The sequence below is a fragment of the Balaenoptera musculus genome, chromosome 2 (genome assembly GCF_009873245.2).
Source record: "Balaenoptera musculus isolate JJ_BM4_2016_0621 chromosome 2, mBalMus1.pri.v3, whole genome shotgun sequence".
Taxonomy (NCBI): domain Eukaryota; kingdom Metazoa; phylum Chordata; class Mammalia; order Artiodactyla; family Balaenopteridae; genus Balaenoptera; species Balaenoptera musculus.
In genome coordinates, this window is record NC_045786.1 from 126,982,521 (window position 1) to 126,992,704 (window position 10,184).

A 10,184-nucleotide genomic window follows, 5' to 3' on the forward strand; every position below is an offset into this window, starting at 1 on the left:
CCTTACCCCCAGCCACCAAAATATGGATTGCAATCTAGAGCTGTGCTTTTTACATGTAACCACAATATCAATGAGCTTTAACAGGGCTAAATAACGTTTGTACTGAAACAGAATTAGCCACCTGAAATACTTCCCCACCTCCCCCCCGAAAAAAATGCTTCAGCGGTCCTTAGAAAGAAAGAGATCTTTAAGAAGAAAAGTGTGATATAATATATGAGCAGCGCAACCAACTTACAGAAAACAGTGGGACAATTTAAAAGCTTTTATTAAAAGTAATCAGGTTTTGACAGACTGATGAAAATCTAAATGCAAGATTCCTTGGCATCTCATTCTACGAAATTGGTTTCTCTTCCTTCCATGAACTGTACTTTTTTTCCATTGAAAAGACAGAGAGGGAGAAAAAGGAGGGTATGGGGGATGGAAAATGACAAATGAGTGGGTTCTGTGTTCTAGTGTTTGCTCCCTGCTACCTTTGACTCATTCATTACGTCCCTCTTGCCTTGGTGTATTAGTCCGTCTGCAAAGAGCAAGAACCAATACTAGCGAAAAAGCAGGACAAAGGGAGAAGGGAGAAGATTTACTGGCGTTTTAGGAGGGGTATCTCATAGACTCCAAGGGGAGGATGTGGCTGGGCCTCGGAGGGAGACTCGGGGGCAGGGGCTCTCCAGGAAGACCTCCTTTCTCCCAATCTCGTCTTAGCTTCTCTCTCAGTGCCATGTTTATTCTTTTCGTTATGGTCTTTCAATCATGGATCCAAAATGCCTAGGGAAGGAACTAGTTGGCCAGTCTTAGTAGAGAGAGCTAATCATGTACCAGTCGACTACAGCTCTGAGGGCAGGGACTCCAGAGTACAGAGACATGGCCTTTCCTACTATGACTATTGGGTGGCGAGTGAGTGGGTTGAAGCAGTTCCTAGAAAAGAGGTGCTGGGCAAAAAATTAAATAGCATGTCTGCTTTCCCTGCTCCCCTATTTTCCTTTCTGCCAGCAAACTGCAATTTGAGCTTTGCGACTCTTAACTTTATTAAACGGGCTAAATGGTGGCACTTCCTGCAACGGGCTAGCTGGTGGCACTTCCAACAGTATATATGTGTACATATGACGTGTAATCTTCTTTCTGTACATTTCTCTCCACATACAAGCAGTGTATTATAAAAGATTTATCTTGTGTGCGTATAGAGAGAGAGAGAAAGGAATATTTATTTCCTCAATTGCGTCTGTGGGAAATTCCTCAGAAAAAAGTAATATTCTTTGGTCAAATAAGTTCTAGAAGTACTGAGCTAAACAAAGGTAGACAATTTCTCTATTGCATGACTTTTCAGGGTCTTTTATGCACTACATACCTATAGGAGAAAGAGAGAGAGAACATTAGTTTCCCAAACTTATTGAAATATACATATATGTGTTTGTGTGTGTGTGTGTGTATATATATATATATATATATATATATATATATATATATATACAAATAAATTTTTTTCATTGTGGTACAAGTCACATAATATAAAACACACTGTTTTAACCATATTTAATTGAACAGTTCAGTGGTACTAAGTTCATTCACATTGTTGTGCAACTCTCACCATCATCCATCTCCCAAATTGTATATATATATTTTAATTTGAGGAATTCTGTAAATACTTTGCATACTATCTAGAATGCAGTTTGGGAAATGGTGACTTGGGTTCTAAAATAAACATGAATTTTCCTTTGGAAGAGGGAGAGAACACAGAGTTTTGTGCCAAAAAGATGATAATTTGTTAATATAAAAGCCCAAGGGAAGAGGCAACCAGAGGAAATGAGTACCTTTGGGAGAAAATCAGCCAGAGGGGACACCTGGGTTCCAGCCCTTAACATTTTCTGTTGACTTATAAAGACCTCTGGTGATTTATGAGCTCTGCTTCCCCTAACATAAAACATTAGATTAAAATGTCTCTTTTCTGGACCACCAACTGTATTTTGCATGGTGTTTGCAATGACTTATGAAATACTCTGCCATGAAATTTAAGCACTCTTTGGAATATGTTTCTGTATTAGCTTAAGATCCAAATAGTGTTCAAAATTAGCGATAGGTTTATCTACTCTCTTCAGTTAAAATTGTATCATCATAATTGGTAACTAGATCTGTCGACCTCCTTCTTTCTCTGTCTTTCCTTGTTTTCCTTACCTGTGTCAAATTCTTTCCTTCCACATCAAGAGAAGGATCATTTTTCTAGGGGCTACTCTTTTCACAATAAATTCCTGATATAAAAATTGAAACTATTGTTTCTAACATCCTGCGAGGCCAGCTGACAATGGAGATATAGAACTTTTAGGAATCTTTATCATACCTTAAAATTTAGTCTAACCACACATGCAATCTTTTATCCAACCACTATTTGTCCTGCACTCATTATAGGCCTGGCTTTGTCCTAGGACCTGGGGCTATAGAAGTGAATAAGACAGATAAAACCCTGCCTTCATGGAGCTTCTGTGTGTGTGTGTGTGTGTGTGTGTGTGAAGACTGAGTACAAAGTAACAAGCAGATAGACAACATGATGTCAAATAGCTAAGTGCTAAGAAGGAAAATAAAACAGGATAAAGGATAAAGAGTGATTGAAGGTGCTATTTGGGATAGGATGGCAGGGAAGGTCTCTTTATTCAGTTAACATCTGAGCAGAGACCTGGACTAAGTGAGGGAGTCAGTCACAAGGCTACATAAGGGAAGAGAGTTCCAGGCATCTGGGAAAGAAGTGCAAAGGTCCTGAGGTGGACACCACTAAATGTCTTCCAGGAGCAACAAAGGAGCTACACTGCCTGGAGCCAGGTGACCAAGGGGGAGAGACATGGGAGTTGGTGTGTGTGTGGGGGGATGGGGTGGTGGAGGGGGTCTGATCATGAAGAGCCTTGTAGGCCATAGGAATAATTTTTTATTTTATTCTAAGTGTGACAGGACGTAATAACCATTAAACATCAGGAAAAATATCATGTACATTCTTTTATTACTCTTTCTTCCCTCAATCACCATAGCCAAAAAATTCTTACATGAAAGGGAGAGAAACACATATACTCTCTGGCAAGTACGCTGGGATTAGGGCCACCAGGAAATAGCAGCACTGCAAGTATGAGAGCCACAGTGAATAGGCCCTTTCTAAATGGATGGGCACAGCTGCTGCTTTGGGGTTCAATTTGTTGTCTATAAATATCACTGTTAATACAACCCATTAACTTGGTGACGGGGTGAAGAAAGGCAAATAGCGCCAGGTTGGAACTGCCTAGTGATGAGTCAGAACTGCTCTGTTCCTACCTGTGTGGCTGAAATGAATGGAGAGCTATTTGTAGGCACAGAGAGGCACGCTGGCACAAGAGAGAAGGAGCGTAAGTCAAGCGACACTCAAGACTTACTGGTGTCAGGAGCAGAGAGTTTTGTCTGTACTCTCAGAAATCCACTTGAGATGTAAAGAGATTAGGCCTGAGGAAGTAAACAATTCTCTTATCTTCTTTGTAACACACCCATTACCCTGGGTTTCAAGCAGGTTGCTCAGGCCGAACTCCTGGAAACATCTTTTTAATGGCACCTAGACATGGTGACAGATTCCAGGTGCCAGAGCCTGATGGTTGGTGCTCGTCAGTTGTTCTGAACTTGGTAGCTTTTAGTTCTAACTCTAGCTTTGCCCCCTCGTCCTATTATTTCTCCTTCCCCTTGGCCATTTCAGGTGGGGGAAAGAACCTTGTTCCAATTCCAGTTCCACAGCTTGGTCGCCATGTGTCTTGATTAGCAAGTACATAATCTTCCAGGGCCTCAGTTTCCTCAATTATAAGGTAGGGCCAATCAAATGTTGTATTAGGATGTAAAGGGCCTGGCAAAGAACTTGGCATTCAGAAAGCACTTGAGAAATGCAATAGACCTTGGAATGCAGTCAATAGGAATCTGAGCCTCCTAGAACTATTACTTGAAGATTGGTTGACCTTGTGGGTAGTTTTTACGTATTGCTAGTATTTGAAAAATGGAAATTTAGCTATAAAACATCTACCATCCCTATTCATGCTCCAACTGAATACTCCTTCCACCCTCCCCATTCTTACAAGACAGCCAAGAGTTGTTAAGCTCCTGCTCTGCACGAGGAATTTTACTTATATTGTCTCATTTGACCCTCACAATAGTGTAAAGTTAAGCCTTATTACCCTCATCCAAGAGTGGAGAAAACAGAGCTCTGAAAAACTAAGAATTAAGAATTTACCAACTGATAAAATACCAGAGATGGAGTTTCAACCTAGATCTGCTTCAATCCCAAACCTGAATTCCTTCCAGGACCCTGGATGGACTCCTGAGAGCACATTACCATTTGCAAATACTCAGTGTTGCACTAGAAGAATCCCCTGTAAACAAAACATGGGGGTGTGGAGCCAGGGGTTTTGCCCTTCTGGCTTAGTCTCTGAATCTCATTGGATTCTGTGAATAATTAATGTCCTAGAAATGAGGCCAGTTCTGTTGCTGATGATTGAGTATAAATCTGTTCTTGGGCAACACTGGAGAAAGAGGCTTCTAGCTTATTTTTTAAATCAACTCCCCTTTCTGTCAATCTGGTCTAGAATCTTGCAGTCCTTATAGATGTACTCATTTTCTGCCTCAGTCCCCTTCATGGGGGAGACACCACCACTCCTCTGATAGCCAAACCCAGACATCAAGATGATCTTAAATCCCACTCTAGGCATCTCTTTTATAGAATAAATAGCTCTAGTTCTTTTAGATTTCTCATAAGACCTCTTTTCTTGGCCTTTTAATAATTTTCATAGCTCTTTTTCTGGACACTTTCCAAAATTTCCTCTACTGGCTTAAGTTACTGAGTCCAAAATTGGACATTTAATTCTAATAGAACTCTGAGAAAAATGAACTAGAGGACCCATCCCATAGTCCTATATGCTCTCCTCCTGCATATATGGTCCATGCTTATGCTGGAGCTCTACTGGGTCGTTTTCCTCACTGTGAAGAAATGTCAACTTAGGAAGAAACAGTAACTCAGGAAGCCAGGGATTTTTAATAGTATCTCATAGAGCTACTTTTATTGCTACAGTAATGGTCAATCCCTATACATACCCTTTTTAATTCTAAGAAGGAACATAAAAATGAGTGATTTTTTTTTTCACTGGCATCAAGAACTTACAAAGGGTGTCAAACAAATGAATCAATTAAACAAACCTTATTACTATTCCTGGCCCAAGCAGAGCAAAATCCTTAGCTAATAAAAAATTGGGGAGGGACCCATAGGAAATAAGCAAATAAGCTAAGATAAAGACTCTATAGCACAAGTTGTTTTAAAGTTTTTTTCAAAAAGTACCTAGATTTGGGTTTTTAAATTTTTAACTTTTGGGGAATTTAAAAGAGAATACTTGGAATAAAGAAAGAAGCTGCTTATTACTTTAAAAATATTCTCTCATTTATTTATTTATTTAGGCTGCACTGGGTCTTAGTTGCAGCACCCGGGATCTTCGTTGTGGCATGCAGGATATATATATATATTTTTAATTGTGGCATGCGGACTCTTAGTTGTGGCATGCATGTGGGATCTAGTTCCCCAACCAGGGATCAAAGCTGGGCCCCCTGCATTGGGAGTGTGGAGTCTTTCCCACTGGACCACCAGGGAAGTTCCTGTCATATATATTTAGCCACAGGGAAACATGCTTATAATTTGATATTTGAAGGTTCAGTATTTGATTTGGTTAATTAATTTGAGAGTTAGTATCATCATTTCATTAACATTTTCTTTCAGTTTGGGGATTAGAAGATCTTTCAAAATTCTTATATGTGATGTTTTTATTGCATCTTTGATCAGTATTTATTTTTTCCTTTGGAAAGATATTTTCCAGTTTCATGGAGCCAGTGAAAAAACAAATGCTTCCATTTACAGACATTTGTTATCGACCAAACTGATCAAAATAAGCAGACAGATCTGGCTACAGATCCTGTCTCCTCCACTGACTAGCACTATGACCTTGAGAAGATGACTAAAACTCTCTGTGGCTTAAGGTATTTTGTGAACATAAATGTACATGGAGTTCTTAATATAGGCCTGGAACGTGTAACAGCTCAAAAAATAATAATGTTCTTCTATTTGTTCAGTTAATTTGAAATCTAATCCAATCCTTCAAGATATTAGTCATCTCACTATTTTAACGATCTTGATAAGAACATAAAATGTCAAATTAACAACCCTTTGAAATCCTGTTGAAATGTTGCTTCTTACAAAAGTGAACTATTTTCTTGCTTTTTTCTGGCTATACCTGAGAAGTCTTTATTATTTCTTCATGAACCTTTATTGACTTGTGACATTTCCATCTCTTATGACATTTATGTGTGCTTTATGTCTGTATGTGTTTTTTGCCAACCAGCACGCCATGATTTTCACCTATAACGTATTCATTCCCCAGTCACATGTGCACCCCTTCCTTTCCTGTGGTTCCAGGATAGTTTTTGTTTGTTTGTTTGTTTGTTAAATAAGAACTTCTATTCTCCTGATTTTATATACCCATAACATTTTTTTTTTCCTCTCAGAGAATTTTTTCCCTGACAATTTTCCTAAGCCAATTGAAAACTTAGGAAACATTGGTATTAAGTTTCTGGCTAATTAAGAAGTGGGCAGTTAACACCAATTTCCCGTTTTTCTCTACTGAGGAAACAAAAATGATCATACTCTGTGGTAAACTATTTCTTTGGTGGCCAACAATGAACCAGGACTCCTGGTTCTGGACTTGGTCATGGAACTGATCACACTGACTCTGGACTTTGTCATGGAACTGTCCTTGGACAAGGGGACATTAGCAAGTATAATGCAAGTGGAAGCTTGATAAGTGCTTTCATACTGGTCTTGTTTTCTCGAAATACTTGCTCTTGGAACTTAGCCGCCATGTTGTGAAAGAGCTTAAGAAGCCACATGGACAGGCTTCAGGGGCGGGGGGAGGAATGAGGCTTCTGGTCATCAACCCTAGTTAAGGTCCCAGCTGACGGCCAGCACTAACTTGACAGCCTTGTGGGTGAGTCATCTTGGAAGTGGACCATCCAGCCCCAGTTGAGCTGCCCCAGCTCACGCTATATGGAGGAGAGACAAACTGTCCCCACTGGATCCTGACCAATTACAGAGTTATGGGCAAATAAGTGATTGCTGTTGTTTTAAGCCGCTATGTTTCCGGACAGCTTATATGTGACAGTAGATAACTGAATCATACAATCACTCTCATTCCTGACCTTAAATACATAATCAAAAGAAACTGGCAGCAAATTGACTCAGTGCTATATTGATGCTTGACAAATGTAAATCTCTCCCACCGAAAGCGTAATTAGACCTTGAGAACAAGCAGGAGCCCGGGGCTCAGGTGAGCATCAAATGGCACTTTTCCAGTGGGAGCAATAGTTTCATCTCTCCTCTTCCTCCTCCTCTTTTTTCCTTTTTTGACACATATTCATGGAACACTGACAGTCAACAAGACACACAAAGTTCCTGCTCTGACAGGGCATGTTTATCCTCCTACCGCTTCAATTCTTTCTCAGGATGTCATCACCTTTGATGGATTGAAGTCTGACTTACTTTCTCACCCCTTACACAGTACTAAATTGTTGACAAATGACCGAGAGATGGCTGGCCAGCAAGAATGAGCAAGTCATTAGCCCATCTTCAAAGACAACGACTGACACGGGTGACAGAAGAATTGAGATCTTACACGTGCTACATTCGTAATTAACAGAGGATTCTTCCATACATAGGTCAACTGAGAATGGAAAAGCTCTGCACTTTCCTTTCCTCAGTGGGTGGTCTCTCTCAAAGGTCCCGTGACTCCAGACTTGCCTGTGGAATGTTTCCTGCCATCTCCTTGTTGGAGGGTACAGTTCTCTTTGGTACTCATCAAGTGTGTGATGCCTCTTCAGAGACTGCCCACGCCTTGCTGTGTGAGAGAGTAGGTGGATTTTCGTGGCTGGGGCAGGCCTGAGGGGTGAAGCAGCTTTTGGCTCCAGCTGGAGAGAAAATAAAATAGGTGGAGGTTCTAGGTTCCTTGTATGCTGAGCCACTGACAAGAGGGCAAGCACTGGAAATCCTGGAGGGGAAGGAGAGAGCGGAAGAGAGTCTGTTGTGCTATACATACTTTATTGACCCCAAAGCAGAGGAATCACCTGTCATTTCCTCAGACAACTGAAGACTAAGATGTTTCCCTTGTTAATCTGTAGGGAGACAGTGCAATGTAATACTTGGAAGAATAGGTAGGCGCTGGGGTCAGACTCCAGCTTCTTTGTTATCCTCTGCTACCGACAAATCCCATGACCTTGGTCAAGTTGTTTAATATCACTAAACCTCAACTGCCTTAACCTATGAAACAGGGAAAATAATAATACCCATCACATGAGTTGTTGGGAAGAGCAAATGTGCATAGTAAATGTTCAATAAACATTACCTGCTGGTATTAGCTCCTAGGCCTTTCCTCAAAAACTTAGCATTTTCCTTCCACTGATTGAATATATTCTTTTTTTTTAAAAAAAATTATTTATTTATTTATTTTTGGCTGCGTTGGGTCTTCATTTCTGTGCGAGGGCTTTCTCTAGCTGCGGCAAGCGGGGGCCACTCTTCATCGCGGTGCGTGGGCCTCTCACTATCGCGGCCCCTCTTGTTGCGGAGCACAGGCTCCAGACGCGCAGGCTCAGTAGTTGTGGCTCACAGGCCTAGTCGCTCCGCGGCATGTGGGATCTTCCCAGACCAGGGCTCGAACCCGTGTCCCCTGCATTGGCAGGCAGATTCTCAACCACTGCGCCACCAGGGAAGCCCTGAATATATTCTTAACTGCAAAGCAGAGAGATTCATTTTAACTATTGTATGGACAAACTTTTTTGGCATCCTGTTTTCTCCTAAGAAACCTTCTAGTGGCAAGTTTAAAACCTTCCAGCTTCAGAAAATTTTTATTTCATCTAAGAATACATACTTTCAAGCCATATCTCATGAATCTTTTCATTTGTAAGCATTTAGATGATCTGTGCAGTCAAGAATCTAAGGGGAAGCATATTCTTCACAACTCATTACAGGATAGAAGGGAGGTTTGTGTGGCAGCTCTGAGTTGTCTCTGGCTGGGGGAAGTTTTTGATCATGCATCCTTTTTGGAAAAGTCCACTCTCCAGGGAGCGCGAGGAACACTACTATATGCAGAATCTTCAAAGAAGTTCTGTGTTAGAATCTTTATTGTCAAGCCAGCCAAGCTCATCTCTATGCACGCAGGCCAGCTTATTGACAGAGCTTGACAGTTCCTTCCCTTCCCTTCCCTTCCCTATTCTCTCTCTCCCCCCTCCCTCCGTCATCCTCCTCCTCCCCTCCTTTCTCCCCTCCCCCTGCCTCTTCTCTTCTTCTGCCATCTTCTTCTCCTTCTTCCTTCTCCCCACCATTGGTGAGAAATGGCCAATTAATGGCTCTGGAAGGTGAGGAAGTTTATTTTCACAATGGCTCATAACAGTATTTCACAGCAAAATGCCATGGCTCATTTGATATAAGAAGCATGGGAAAATGGTGGAATTTTTTTTTTTTACTGTCTAATATTCTATGAATTCCACCCTTGCCTCCCAAGAAAGAACTGTGTCTTATTCCTCCCCATGTGCAGCTCCAGTGCTTAGCACACTGTCTGGTCAGCAAGAAGGCACAGAGCGAGTGCCGACCGCCTGAATGAATGCATGCTCTGTTCAAAGCTTCATCAATTGTCATCTAATAAATGTAATCATTTTTGTGATTAAGGCTCTTAAGGTTGATGTTGACAGAGAATTTATTGCCAGGGTAAATCTCTGGGTAACAGAAGGTCTAACTCATCCAAGCTCTTTCACTCTCCTAGGACCCAGGGTAATGTTGCCCTGGGATGCGGGAATCTAAGTTTCTTGGATTACAGAAAGTCTGGAGGGGAGGCTCAAATGAAGATTGTTGGAGAGGGCTTGGGGGGTCCACGCCAGAGTCCTAAGATCACTGCTAAAGGTGGCCTAGGAAAATGCTCTTCTTATCAATCATAGTAGCTGCTACAAGGATGGGAATTTGGTGGAATAAAAAAAAAAAAAAATGAAAGTAGAAACTTATGCTAAAGTCCCCAGTGTGACTCTGAAGTTGATCCATAATTGACATCTGTAGAAAGGAAAAGCAAAGAACCAGGAACACCTGGAGAAAAATTAAGGTGGTTTTCAGCTCCCTGTCC